General features: G+C 46.6%; 1 protein-coding gene across 6 annotated transcripts in view; it reads left to right on the top strand.

Annotated features, from left to right (window-relative positions):
- Positions 1–15,324, top strand: part of TRAF3 (TNF receptor associated factor 3) — a 131,509-nt gene that overhangs the window by 26,648 nt on the left and 89,537 nt on the right. The gene's annotated exons all lie outside the window — the stretch shown is intronic.

The raw sequence follows: 15,324 nt of genomic DNA, 5'->3' as shown, positions 1-15,324 counted from the left end.
ATGCAGCAAGCCAGTCTCTGCCTCTGGGCCCCTCTGTCTGCACAGCTGTCCTCTGGGCTTCTTTGCACAGCCATCCTGCAAAACCATCCTCTGGGCCTCTCTGCACAGCCATCCCACACAGCAGTCCTCTGGGCCTCTGTCCTCTCACGGCCACATCTCCAGCCTCTGCTCTGCTCTCCTGCAGCCTTGCAGCCCTGCCACTGTGTCTCGCCCAGAGCACTGGGCAGAGCTCTTTTACATAGAGTCGACAGCCATGTACTGCCCACAGGTGTGCAGTGATCTAGTCAACATGGGCCAGGTGAGAATCCTGGCCATAGGAACTCTCATTTTATCCACGGGTGGTTTGGGTGAACTGTGTGTAGTGGTATTAGCCAACCATTTTTGGTACTTAACAGTCAGTAGTGATTAAAAGTTAACTCAGTTTTCCTGTTCATTGCATTGCTTGCTTGCTTTCCTTTCCATATGATTTCAGTATGATTAAATCCCCTGTCCCATTCAAGTCCTTCGTCCTTCCTAGCAGAGAGCACTGAGAGCGGTGTCACTCGCCCCACAGAACTACTTGATGGAATGAGCGCCTGAGAAATCAGACCTCTGGTTCCTCTTGTTGACAGGTGAGGTCGCTGAGGCCTGCAGGGAGTTTGATTTGTAATTGATAGTTTATTTGCATAACTCAGTCACATGCCCCTTCTTCCAAATCTCCCACAGCTTGGTGGGCTGACCTGCATCAGGTGGCCTCTGCTCCTCTCACCATATCTTGGATCCCAAGAGCAGGGTCGTAACCTGCCTGGGCCACAACACTGCCTGTTCCTCAAGGCAGCTTCCTAGGTCACTTGTCAGAGAGGCCTCCCAGCCCTCTGCGCAAACCCCCTGCGTGCGTCTCCCAGGCTCGGCCCCCCGCAGCGTGGTTCGCTGGGCGGGAAAGGGATGCTCCTTCTTCTCCATCTTCCACAGGGGCAGGGACTGCAGGCTTGCTGTCTGCAGCTGCTGAGGGGTGCGGCATGCTCTGTTCAGAAAATTTGTAGGATGAACAAATGTGTAAATCTAGGCTTTGAATCCAGATTGCTGCTGTTACTTGGACATTCAGGGGGGCTTGTGTGTCACAGTTTCAGTTGGTGCTTGTTCTCCTCATTTAACAATCCTTTACAGCTCTTGGGGCCAGAGCTACTTGGAATTTGGGATTTTTGAGATTTTGGGGTGGAATTAGTGACTATACCATGTACTATAGGACATTGTAAGCAGAATCTTGTAATTAAACACTAAGATTTTTGTAGCAAAGTATCTGACTGTTCTAAGTGGATGCACACAGACAATGATAGCCTCACATCACATCAAGGCATGCTGCCCATTGAGTTAGGAACATGGTTTTAGAGCTTTGAGATTTCAGCATCGCAGATAAGGGATTTGGACCTGTTTCATTGAATGTGCGGGTAAGTTGGGGCTCCTATGACCAGGATCCTCACTGAACTTAAACTACCTGATGATGTAACTGGCCTGTTGCTAGGCTATGGCTTCCACACCTTTAGTTAATAAGCCATTATTGCACTATATAGAGAGCTCGGCCCAGTGCTCTGGGCGGAGGCAGAGATGCTAGTGCTCGACCTACCACTGGGAGAACAAGCCGGGTGATAAACCCTTTCACCCCAAAGAAACGTTATAGTGTCATTTCTTTGGTCACACTGAATCCATAGTGAACTTGCTGGGGGCTGAAACCCATTGGCAAGACAATTGGCGAAGTTGGCAGGGTTCATTGTTGACCAAGGGAAAAGGCTGCCCTTATGGGAGGGGTGCTTCAGCAGGCTGCCCCTGTGAATGGGGAGACAGTGGATTGTTCCCCAGTGGGTACGTGGTCTGAGGTGGCTTGCCTCCTAGAGCACTGGGCCCCACCCCAGGACTGGAGGCAAGTGGAGGTGACCCCTGAGGCAGTACGGGTGGCCCTTGGTGTAGTAAGTAGGTCTTTTGAGAGACAGAGTGCCTGTGAGGCAGTGGGGACTGTGGGTTGGCTGCCTCTCACAGGATTAAAAAAGTCTACAGAAGAGAAAGACATGCTCCTGAAAAAGACCAAGAAATGGCAGCATGAGAATGCAAGCTGCAAACTTCTGTGGATTCCCTGAAGAAGGAAATTGCACTGATGCGAGAGGAGGCAGCACAAGAACACCAGCAGAGAGGTGCCATCGAAGAGGGAAAAGATTCCTTACAGAACGAGACGGCAGCGCTGCCGGGTGCTCTGAAGGAGGAAAAGGCCATCAAGGAAAAAGACGAACTCCTGAGGGAAGCACAGGCGGAGGTGGCTCAAGAACGTCGGCTGCGAAGCACTGAGGTGAAGGTAAGAGAGCTGCTGAAGACTGAGCTGGCATTGCTGCGAGGCACGGTAGAAAAGGGAAAGGGTGTAGCAGGGGGGGCACTCGGGGGAGGGGAGGGAAAGGTGCCATCAGCCCCGGAAATGGAGGAGCTGGGGAAGGACGGAGGGGTGGTGCCGGAGGTACTGAGCCCCCCTGTATTGAAAGTGCACCCTGTGGGTGTAAAGAAAATAAAGACCCAGCAGCCGAGAGCTCCCAAGGAGAGGCACAACCCCCTCCCCAAGTCGTGGAGCTCTTTATGCTCCGACCCTGTACTCAGGCTGAGCTGGGGGATTTGGGCTCCTGGCTTAGGCAGAAGCCCTCAGAGTCATTGTCAGCTTAGCTCCTGTGTCTGTGGGACTTAGGGGTAGATGGAAATGTTCTGTTGGGATCAGAGATGGGAAAGCTGGCTTTCCTGACAGTGCAGCCCGCCTTGAGGCAGCAATTACAAAATGCATATCAGACCCCCGGAAATCACTCCCTTCTCAACTGGCTTATGGGTGTACTTCATGCTGTGTGGCCCTGTCAGGGTGATCTACCATCCTCTCCTGCTAGATGGCAGACATATGCTGAGCTCCAACAGGTGTTACAAGAGCTACGCATAAGAAATGCCATCTATAGTCCAGAGAATCATGGCCCAGATGAAGAGATTTTCACTACTGGGAGGAGAAATACTGTGCTTCAAATGGCTCCCACATCCCTCTTTGGTTCTCTAGTGGCCATTCTTTCCCCTTACTTAGGGCATCCCCTAAGTGAGGTGACACGTACAGTAGCAGACTTAGGAGAGGCTGAAGCAATGAGAACTCGGAAAGAAATAAGATGTGTTACTCAAAAGAAGGAGCCCCCATGAAGGTTACGAGGACCCAGATGTAGGCTGATTTAATACGGGCAAGAGCAGATGGAAGGAAATTAGACAGGAAGTCAAATAGGATCTTTGTGGAGCCAGAGCAGCTCTTGGCATACGACTGTGGATTACAGAGAATTGAATAAAGTCATACCCCCTGTGCATGTGGCTGTCCCCTTTATTGCAGGACTGTTGGATACCCTCAGCCATGAACTAGGAACATTCCATTATGTGGCAGATCTTGCTAATGACTTCTTTTCCATTGACATTGAGCAGGAAAGTCAGGAACAGTTTGCCTTCATGTGGGAAGGACGGCAATGGACTTTCACTGTCCTTCCACAGGGATACCTCCACAGCCCCACCATCTGTCATGGGCTTGTAGCCCAGGACTAGGCTACCTGGGAGAAACCACCAACGGTGTGGCTGTAATGTTACATTGATGATGTCATGCTCACGTCCGATTCCCTTTCAGATCTAGAAGGTGCAGAACCTAGACTGGTGCAACATTTATAGGACAAAGGATGAGCTGTGAACAGCACCAAGGTTCAGGGACCTGGTTGTCTGTCAAATTCTTGGGGGTTGTCTGGTTGGGTAAGACTAAAGTTATACCAGAAGCAGTCATAGATAAAGTCCAGGCCTTTCCTACCCCTACAACTGTAGCATTGCTACAGGTGTTTTGGGGTCTTCTAGGCTACTGGAGAGTGCTTATCCTGCACTTGGCACAATTTCTGAAGCCCTTATACCGGTTGGTACGAAAGGGTGTCAGGTGGGACTGGGATGAGACACGTGCATCTACCTCTACAGCAAAACGGGCAGTCAAGGCCATGCAGGCCCTGAGTGTGATAGACCCATCAAGGCGCTGTGAGCTGGATGTTCATGTCGGTGAAGAAGGTTATGGCTGGGGTCTCCGGCAGCGGCTTAATGAACTCCCCAACTTACTGGATTCTGGTCACAATTCTGGAAAGGGGCAGAGGTATGATACACTTTGATAGAAAAACAGCTGGCTGCCATGTATCATGCCTTGCTGGCTACAGAACCCATCACTGACTGGAATAGCCCTGATAAAGGTGCTAATCACCTGTACTATCTTGGGGTGGGTATGAGACTGGACCCAAAAGCCAAGGAGTGGTGTGGCACAAACACTCACACTGGCCATGTGGGGTGCTTACCAACAGCAGTGTAGTGCCCTTTCTAGTAGCCCCTTTAGTGAAGAACTCCAATGCTTATTGGGGCTGGTGACATAAACTAGTAAAAAGCAGGAAGAACAACTTTGAACCATTAGTAGCAGAGAGTCCCTCTTGGGAGGGAAGAGCCCTTATACTCGAAGATGCATGGTACACAGATAGCTGCAGCTGTGGGCAGCCTCCAACGTGGAGGGCCATAGCTTTCCATCCTAAGACTGAGACAATATGGATGGAAGATGGGGAGGGGAAGAGCAGCCAATGGGCAGAGTTGTGAGCCGTGTAGCTTGTGATCAGCCAGGAGCCCTCCCGTATAGTTGTCTACACTGACAGCTGGGCTGTATATCAGGGCTTGACTCTCTGGCTACCAACCTGGTACCATCAACTGACTGGTTGGTCATTGACCCCTTTGGGGGCAAGAATTGTGGCAAGACTTATGGGCCTGTGGTCAGACTAAAAGAATTACAGTCTACCACGTGACAGGTCATTTGCCACTGGCATCCCCAGGAAATGATGAAGCACATAAATTAGCCCAGATACATTGGTTAGAAGGAAAGTCTGCCTCTGATGTAGCCCAATTGTTACATCAGCGTTTGTTGCATGTGGGGCAAAAGACAATGTGGGTTGTAGCCTATTGGTGGGGCTTGCCTTTGACCTTTGAAGAAGTTGGTAGAACCTGGCAGGAGTGTGTCATGTGCTCCAAAAGGGACTTACACTGAGTTCCACAGCAACATGGGACAATAGCTAAGGGGCCTATACCCCTCATCAGGTGGCAGATAGACTGTACTGGGCCTCTACCTATGTCAGAAGGATGTCGGTATGCCATGACTTGTGTGGACACAGCTACTGGACTTCTGGTTGCTTTTCCTACCTGTTGTGCAGACCAGCAAATGACCAAAAGAGGCCTGGAGCGTCTCTTTGCCACCTATGGCCGACTACAGGTGATTGAGAGTGATCAGGGCACCCATTTTACTGGGCATACACTGCAAGCATGGGTGCGACAGCTGGGAATCAAGTGGAAGTTTCATGTGCCATACAGTCCTACCGCAGCAGGCATGACAGAGAGGCTCAATGGCTTGTTAAAGTCCAGACTAAAAGTCAGATACCAATAGTCTTCAGGGATGGTCAGTCCACTTATGGACCGTGCTATGGTGTTTGAATGAGAGACCCTGAAACGGAGCCCTGAGCCCCACAGACATGTTAACACATATGGCTGCCACCCCTATACCACTGCAAGTAGAAACCAAGGAGAATCAGTGAAGCTGAGATTCGGCCACCAGAATAACATCTTGCTGCCAGCACCAAGTGCACTGAACCCTGGAGACTCCATTGAGTGGACGTGGCCTTGGACCTTTCGATACATGGACCAACGATGGCTGGCTCTCCTGGCACCTTGGGGACAAGACCTGGAAGCTGGCCTCCTGTGTATTCCTGGAATAACAGCAGAGTGGCCCCCAGACGTCACAGTAGTATATCCTGAATGGCCAGAAGGTAGGAGCATCTTACTGGGGAGTTTTGTTTTATCATTATGGCCAGTGCATGCACCCCCAGTAGCACTACATATAGACCTTCAGTAACCCCCACGGGGAATGGAGTGAAAGTATGGCAACTAGACCTGGAAGGGACCCCCTCCCTGCTACAGTCCTGTCACAGGACCACTCTCTTGCATGCATCCTACCTGATGGACAAGTCTTGCCTAAGTTCGTGTCAGTAAAACATGTGTCTTGTCGCCCCTAAGGTCTTTGTGGATTGGGAATTTCCTCTGGCTTGAGGATTATTATAATTTTTGTTGCCTGTATCAGAATCTTATTGTATCTTAATTTTTGTTATTATCTCTAAGTTGTTGCTATCTTCTGTTGCTGTTGTGGAATCTGGTTACAGTGCTCCACCTTTCTCACACAGTGACCATTGTGGAAGATTGAGAGCTCATAGATTGTAAGGCGAGAATCCTGGAGGGGTGGAGTGTGGGGAAGTTGGGGTTCCTATCGCCAGGATCCTCACTGAACTTAAACCACCTGATGATGTAAGTAGCCTGTTGCTAGGCTACTGCTTCCACACCTTCAGGCAATAAGCTATTATTGCCACTATGTAGAGAGCTCGGCCCAGTGCTCTGAGGGGGGTGGGGGGGGAGGCCAAGACGCTAGTGCTCGACCTACCACCGGGAGAACAAGCTGGGTAATAAACCCTTTCACCCCAAAGAAACTTTCTACTGTCGTTTCTTTGGTCACACTGAATCCATAGCAAACTTGCTAGGAGCTGAAATTCATTGGCAAGACAGTCTGTCTGATTGGTGTTATGCTGTGTGGTGCAAATGCAGAGGGGACAGCCTTCCCTCCTGTGGGAGGTGGGCAACCACCTAACACAGTGCAGAGAAGCATTCCTTGTGGGCACCGGCATTTGCTGCTCCCCCAGTGCGCCTCTGAGGAGTGTGCTGTGACGTACTGATTGTGTCAGCATGTTGCCCGGGGTGCTGGCAGGAGAGGACCCCTGAGACACAGGGTGCAGAAGGAGTGGCCACTCCCCATCTTGGTTCCCCTTCCCTGGCCACGGGGGTTCAAGGAGTAGAGAGCGAATTTCCAGTCAAGGCACTGGATGGCACATTGTCTCCCATTTCTGTCCCTTTGTGCCTCTGTCTCCCTCAGCGGTGGGGAATCAAGTCCTGAGGCTGCGCGAGGAGCAGCGGGGAAGTCCTCCACGTCTGCAGCCTCACACCCCGTCCTCTTGGCTGGGCCTGGAGTTTTCAACTTCCCTTCCAGTCACCCAGTGAGATGGATTTAATACATGTTTCCTGACTGCTAAAATATCAATGTAGTCTTATTTTAATGTTTGTAAGGTGCGTTTTTGATGTACATAGAAATTTTTAACAAAAAAAAACCTGCTTTCTGAAATGGCACTTGAGTCTTGAAAAAATGTTTGATTGCCAGGCTGCAGCAAAACCTTCCCTTTTTTATTAGAAAATGAAGTGCCAGTACTCAAATATGTCTAAATATGCATGTGTCAAGCATTTTAAAAAGATACAGGGTGAAATAGTTTGTTCCTGAAGCAGATATCACTCTCTGTATTATTCCCAAAGATTTTCTGTGGTCTTTGATAAGTTTTGTAGAATGTATTAACTCTCATCTGAACATATATATTAAAGATTATTCTTACAATTTAGAATTATTTTTGTTAAAGGTACTTAAGGTTTAATGAGCCTTGACACTGATTAGAAACATGCTTTCAGTCTTTTAGGCTGATTATTACAGAGGTACTACAATTTTCAAAAAGGCTTATGAGGATGGTCTTTCTTCAATATATTTTAAGACAGTTGAGATAGTTGGTACTGTAAAAACTTCTTTGAAGACACATTCTGGAGTTTTGTGAGTAATGGTGGTAGGACTAGATGGCATCACTCATCTAGTTTTAACTAGTTTTAACACTCAGAGTTTTGTGGTTAATATTTGCAAATAGTTTATTTAATAAGGTACAAAAGAGATTCCTTCTTGTGTTTTATAATTACCCTTTTTTGGGGACCAACCTATAATGGATATATCTGGTGGTATTATCTTGCTACAGATGCATTACATTTATGGAAATAGAAATGTTACTTAGAGTGTGTGGACAGATTATGTATTAAAGTGTTTGCATCTGTAATGCACATACAAGCTTAGCTTCCAAGTGTGGCCTTTACAGTGTTATGGAAGACTGGGAGATTTTTAGAAGGTCATAATAGAAAAGTCTTATGTGTTCTAGTTGGCCTAAATATTTTCTGTCATGGGGATTATTTAAAAAGACACCAAATGTAATATGTGGGAAAATGTTAAATGGATGCAACTATAAGATTTTCCATGGAAGTTTTTTATTCACAGTGAGGCACAATGGGAAGGCTCCATTAACACTCTAGGTGGTATCATAATTTTGAAAAAACCATTCCACCAAAGGAGTGTTTACAAAAACCAAAGCCATCTCTGCCAGATTCTGACATTTCTTAGCTATAAAGTGACACACTGTCAAAACCAATTTAAGGTTACCTACGTTATCAAAATGCTGAGTTTATTTAGTATTTAAACTAAGAATTTATCAACCTGAGTAATTTGAAATATAGTGCATAAAAAGAATTAGCTCTATCAAACCAAAAATTTGTACATATCTAAAGTAATTTCTTGATTTTGGTTAAGTTAACAAAGTATCTTTACATCTGTAATTTCTGGTAACTTAATGAGAACACACTGAACTTCTGGGTTACATTAAATTTTCCCATTATGTAAAATATTTTACACTCTGGTTGACTTATTGTAAATTGTGAGTAGACATTCTCTTCCTGCAGAAAATAGAAACACATTGTTGTAATGACAATTTTAGCCATTTACAAAATTATGCCTGTTACCACACTGCTTTCTGTTAGTTGGATTGTTGGAAACTTTGGGATGAACAGAAAGCAATGGGAAGAAGTTGGGAACTGTTTTTTTAGGTTTCAATGATGTAGTCTTTCTGCAAATCAGTTGTTTATTTTAAACATAGGCTTGTTTTTGTTTTTATGACCTTCATGTTCATTAAAAATGTGTTTTCTCTGTGTAGACTTCAAGTCTGTAAATATTTCTGGGTCTTAAAAATCTTAAGTACTCTCATTTATCTCAGAATAGGAAGAACTAAGCAAATGAACACTGTGGTGGTGAGGTGGGGTTGAGAGTTGCCTGAGTGGTATGCCTCCCTCCTGCTTAAAAGTGCTACATTTGTATATATGGGTAATTTATATTTTATATTAAAGTTAAAATCAAGTTTTTTCTTGAAAAATTGTTGAACTCTGAGATTTTTAATGAGTTGTTTTGAGCAGTGAGAAGCTTATTTAAAATTATTTGGAAGGGGCACCCCAGAGTAATGCATTTTGGGGGGCATGATGAAGACTCTTTTAAGAACATTTTCTATTTTTTGGTTTCTTTAATTGAGTTGGTGAGCTGCATCTCATTAAGTGATGTTAACTATCAGATGTTTGGCCTTTGGCTTAATTGTGTGCACTTCTTGAGAAGTTTTGAAATAGTCACATGCCATACAGTTAACCTATTCTAAGCACCTAATTTAGTGGTTTTTAGTATATTCACAGAGTTCCATAACCATGCCTAGTCTGGACATTTCACATAAGTGGAATCATGTAATGGTTGGTATTTTGTGCCTGGCTTCTTTCACTCAGCGTGATGTGTTCAAGATTCAGCCATGCTGTAGCGTATATCAGTGGGTTGTTCGTTTTGTTGCCAAATAATACTCCATTGTGTGGATGTATCACTTTTTTGTTTATTCACTAGTCCATTGATGAACATTTGATTTGTTTTCCCTTTGGGACTGTTACTAATAATGCTGTTAGGAACATGTGTATACAAGTTTTTGTGTGGACAAATGTTTTCATTTTTCTTCGGTATATACGTAGGAATTTGCATCAGCTTTTGATTCTTTGACCTACTGTTCAGGTTCCCATTTATGTTTGTAAAGAGGCTCTGCTCCTTGTAACTGGAGCTTCTTTGACCTTTGTTGGTGGCCCGCTGACCCTTGTTTCGTACTTGAAGCCCCTGGGCTCCCTGTTGCCTGGAGAAATAGCCAGAATCACAGCATCCTTCTTTTGTAAGGCCGCATCACAGCTGGTGGTCGCCACAGGCTGTTGTCGAGTGAGCACCGTGTTAGATTTTGGGGGACATAATTAAGTCTGTTCGGTACCCACGCTAGCTAAATCTTGCTTGTATTTTATATTTTTATTGTGTTCTCCCCAAACTCCTTGGGGATACCCTTTGCTCTTTGGCCCCAGCATCAGGGGGTGACTGAATGTTTGTGTGTTTTCCCTTCAAACAGAAAAGCACTTACCCCTTTGGCTTTGTTCATGGGTTTGGTGACTGGGTTGCATGTCTTTCTCTTTTATTGAAGTATAGTTGACATGCAATAGAATACCAACCTCATTGTACAGTGTAGTGATTCAACAGTTACATACATTATGAAGTGCTCCCTGTGACAAGTGTAGTTACTGTCTGTCACCACACAGTTACAGTACTGCTGACTGTACTCCCTATGCTGTACTTTACATCCCTGTAATTTACTTATCATTGGAAGATTGTACCTCTTTATCCCTTCACCTCTTTCACCCATTGGGTGCCCATGTTTTTTTTTGAAAAACATTATGTTTACTAGGCTCCCCCCTTCACCAAGTCCCCCCCACAAACCCCATTACAGTCACTGTCCATCAGCGTAGTAAGATTCTGTAGAATCACTACTTGTCTGCTCTGTGTTGCACAGCCCTCCCTGTGCACACCCCCACATTATACATGCTAATCGTAAGGCCCCCTTTCTTCTTCCCCACCCTTAGCCTTCCCTTCCCACCCATCCTCCCCAGTCCCTTTCCCTTTGGTAACTGTTAGTCCATTCTTGGGTTCTGTGATTCCGCTGCTGTTTTGTTCCTTCAGTTTTTCCTTTGCTCTTATACTACACATATGAGTGAAATCATTTGGTACTTGTCTCTCTCCGCCTGGCTTACTTCACTGAGCATAATACCCTCCAGCTCCATCCATGTTGTTGCAAATGGTAGGATTTGTTTTCTTCTTATGGCTGAATAATATTCCATTGTGTATATGTACCACATCTTCTTTATCTGGGTGCCCATTTTTGAAGTAAGATAATAGTGATAGAATTGAGCATTTTGTTAAGTGTCTAGATACTACCTGTAGGGATGTTTCCATAGCTTGTATCACATTCATGTAAGTACATAAACAGATTAGGTAATTGCCTGAGTTAGATTGTGAATTTCATTACTGCTATTTTATTAAGGAGCAGGTTCTGCTGTGGTCCTTCCAGTTAATGCTGAGAGCCCTTTAGGTCTCGTGTCATGTGTTTAAATAAAGTTAAGCTTGGAAGAATAATTGAGTGCTTTGTGGATACTGGCTGAATTTTGTAACAGTTATTATGCTTACATTTTGAGAAGTTTATACCTTCAGGAACCTTTCACATGTATTATATCTGTTAAAAATCAAATAAACTCTGTAAGGTTTATAAGATAAGTCTTATTCCTATCCTGTATAGCAGAAATCCTAAATTCAGAAAGAGCACGTGACTGGTTGGGAGAAGTCAGTTCCAGAGGGAGACAGTACCTTTTCTTCACTGCCCCACACTGTGGGCTGAGAGCAGGCAGGATGTGGCGAGACCAGGCCCAGACAGCTAACATCCAAGATCCTTGCCTGAACCCCAGTGGTGGCCTTGAGAAGTTATTTCTCCTGTTTGAGCCTCGCTGCCTCCGCATCTGTCAAGTGGAGGTAATAGGGAGTCACTCCACAGGTGAGTGGGGAATCTGGTCTGTTCAAGCCCCTGGGCCTGGCTCCCAAGCCCTAACACTGGTTCCCTGGTCTTGCTTTCAGATTGCTGACCTGGAAGGCAGTTTGAGTGGCCTTCTAGCCTGCTCCTCCTCCTCAGCCCCCTCCTCAGACCTTCCACCACTGGCCCTAGAGGCCCCTGCCAGCCTGTCCACCAGTGTGCCCTAACCCAGAAGTAGCTCTCAGGGAGAGAGGTCTCAGCCCAGGACCAGCTGTTGGCCCCACGTCTCAGAGCTTTGTCTGTTGCAAGAGACGTAAGAGCCTTGCTGTAAGATCCCTGCTAGTTTCTCCAGACCCTCCCAGGAAAGGCCACTCAGGCCAGGGTGCAGGGTCCTGGCTACCCAGGCTTAGGGTCCGTGGACTGAGGAGATGAGTGGGGAGAGTGGTGATACACCACTGCGGCTGTCGGCTGGAGGGGTGAGGCCGCCACAAAGAGCCAGCCTTGCTCCCTGCTTGGAAAGGCAGAGTTCCACAGGACGTCTTCCGTGGGGAGTGCCCACACTGGCACTTAGATGTGCCCAGAGGTGTTCGGTAAGAGCTCCTCTGAGGCCGTTAAATCACTCCAGTGAGTCTCTGTACAGCACAGTGATGGCAAAAAGAAATCTCCTCACGCTGCTGCTTTCTGACTTCCCTTCTGATCTTCCACCACGTGCTGTGAGACAATCCAGCTGGGCAGGAATTAACACATGAGGTGCATCTGCTTTGGTCTAAAGTATTCATTTCTTCAGGTAGGAAGGCTGCAGCATTTCCCTAAATCTGGTCCATCCCACTCCCATGAGTAAAGTAAAGCCCCAGGGAAGCGTCATCTTTTCCAGTTGGTATTAATGAACTTCCGTTGGGTTTCTAGAAAAGCAGTGTCGCCAGTGGTTAGCGTGTGGCCTGTGGAGCCTGGGTCAGAACGCTGGCGCGCCCACCTGCACTGTAGCTCAGTTTCTTTGAGCCTGTCTCTCAGCTGTCAGCGGATGATCCTCGTGGCTACCACACTGCGGAGCCATGAGTCCTGTGTGCGGAGCAGTGGTGGCTGTCCCACGGGGAGCTCTCTGTGGACACCAGCTACGTAGCGATGCGCTAGGCACTGCAGATGTAACAGGGCCCCGAGGGGATTTCCACAGGGCTCAGATGCAGGAATGTTTCTTCCATTGAGGGTGGTGACTATCAGCAATGACAGGAAGGGTCCTTGCTGCAGTGGGGGTGGAGGAGTGGTCAGTGAAGACTTCCTGGGAGAGAAGACTCCAGGGCCTGACGGGGAGGTAGGCGACAGAGGGAGAGCAAAGCAGGGGAGTCTTATCAGAAAGAAGCGTAATGTTCTCAAGGACTACAGGTCATTTGCTAAGACTAGAATGAGAGGACCAGTAGGTCCCTTCACTTGTTTATTTGTTCCCAGTCTTTAACTAAGTACCCCTTCGATGTCTGGCTGGGCCTGAGTGTGAGATAGAACAGACCCGTCTGAACAGAGGCTACTTAGACATAATCCCTGTCGGGAGGTTGTCAGCAGGCTCTCCAGAAGACTGCTGTTAGGTACTGCGGGGCACTGTAGTGATAGGGCAGCAGAGCCTCTACTCGGTCAGCAGGAGCCTTGGGCGAGCATATGCCTCGGGTCGTAGGCCCTCAGGTGTCTGTCAGTTGTGGTGGGGGCGCCGCCTGCCCAGGGCTGCTGTGAGCAGTAGATGGGCTTCAGAGCAGAGCCCTTGGTGAGGACTCACTGGCAGTCGCCAGGGAACACGTGCACCATTTTGAGCATGTTCTCCCCACATCTCCCCCTCTTCCCAGCCAAGACACATCTTTGAGTTCCTATTCACTGTTCCTTCCTCAGTGTGGCTACAGGCTGCCTCCCCCGGATCACTGGTCCTCTCCCTCACACGAGTCCTCACCCTGGAGTGCTGCCCCATTGGTCTTCCCCGTCGTGGTGGTGAGGCCTGCCTCACTCACTTCTTCACGTACAGCACATGGTTAATGCTCACTAAAGGGACTGGATGAATGAACAAAAATGAAAGGTCACTTAGGAAGCAGGCTACTGTCTCTTTTTCTGAATTTGGTTGGTGAGCCATGGTTTAGTATTTCAAGTGCTCTGACCACGTAATGGTTTTCACTGTGCTGTGAAGGAGCTGGGTGTTCAGGATGATTGCTGCCCACAGAGGAAAGAGAAGTGCTTACTGTACTTGCTGTTTCTGGAATGAAGATTGTGGTTCATTCCCAGTAGCTATTCTGTGGGGGCTTTGAAGCTGGTGGTGAGCAGCAGATGTGTGGAATTCTCACAGAGAGTACTTGAGCATTAAGGATGGTGTGTCATCATGCACACTTCATTAATTTCAGCATTCTTACCCAGCACAATAAACTGTCAAAGCCATCCTGCAGTACAAACCACAAACCAATCAGTCTTTAGAAAACAGGTTGGAAATCTAGAATCCCACCCCCCAGGTATTGGCAATGTTTTTTTTATAGATCCTTACAAATCTTTATGATTCAAAAGGTAGCTAGCTTCCTGTGACCCGGAGTCTCTAGTGGTCTTGTTTCTTAGGTTGGTAGCTTTCAGAAAGACTGCAATGCAGCGGTTACCAAAATTCTCAGTTAATATGGAAACAACCAGTGGCGAGGCCTTTGCTGCCCTTCACAGCCACTTACCGTGGCCTGCACGCTGAAGGAGGGGATAAGGCAGTACTCCCTGGGCTGAGCCAGCCGGTGGTCTGTGTGGGCACCCTGGCTGCACGGGCCTGTCCTGCAGCGGCTGTGCTTAGTGACCCATGCAGTGGGCTTCCTGGGACAGGAAAGCGAAGATGCCTTTACAGTTTGAACACCGTAATTTTGTTCCCTGTGTTCAGATGGTGGATTAGGAGGAGGTAAGGGAATTAAAAAATCATGGCTAATTTATATTTTACACATTTATGAATATCTTTGTAAAGGTGAAGAGTTTTGATAATTATGATTGAGTAGATCTTCTGAACCTAAGAAATAAAACTTTGATTTTTTTTTTTACTAAGGACAGTTTGGACATTTAAACAGTTACCTTAGTGTTGATAAATGTCCTAGATTAAGTTACTGAAAATGTTCTTTAAAGAGATCTTTTTCTTTGACTTGCTAAACATGGTTGAATTCCAGAGATGTAGCTATGGAGGTAGTATATTTGTTTCTTTAACTTGAACAGTGACGGTTTCATTAATCTGGCATGAAACATTTTGTTTTACAAAATCACGACCATATGGCCATGGATGAAGTCTCCTTTCCTTAGTTCTTATTTGCCTGCAGATAAGCATTTTGGACATGTGCAGCTATGTGCTTATCCTGGAGTGAGTTGAATACTACCTCCAGCTGCTCAAGGCTGAGAGTCAGAACTCAGATTTATTTTGCTATGAATTGGTGGCCCCAAACTGTATTAAATGCATCGTGGGTGGTAATTTATATGTGCAACTCCAAGAAATACAATGTCAGGGTTACCGTGGCAACTGCATGCATTCTGAAAAGCTTATGAATGGGTTCTGAACCTTCTGGCATTTTAAGTGAGATGTTCCAGCTGAGAGCCTAGTTCATGATAAGGGTAAATAAATTCTGCTTCCTGGGTGCAGCACATCCTTTCTCCTTGTTTACCATAGTTGTCCACTCAGCTCAATCCTTTCTCTGGTAGCATCTGCCTTGATCTCTTCATT

Source organism: Manis javanica, chromosome 8, assembly GCF_040802235.1.
Source record: "Manis javanica isolate MJ-LG chromosome 8, MJ_LKY, whole genome shotgun sequence".
Taxonomy (NCBI): Eukaryota; Metazoa; Chordata; class Mammalia; order Pholidota; family Manidae; genus Manis; species Manis javanica.
The sequence above is the reverse complement of the archived record's forward strand: the minus strand, read 5'-3'. Positions and strand labels throughout refer to the sequence as shown.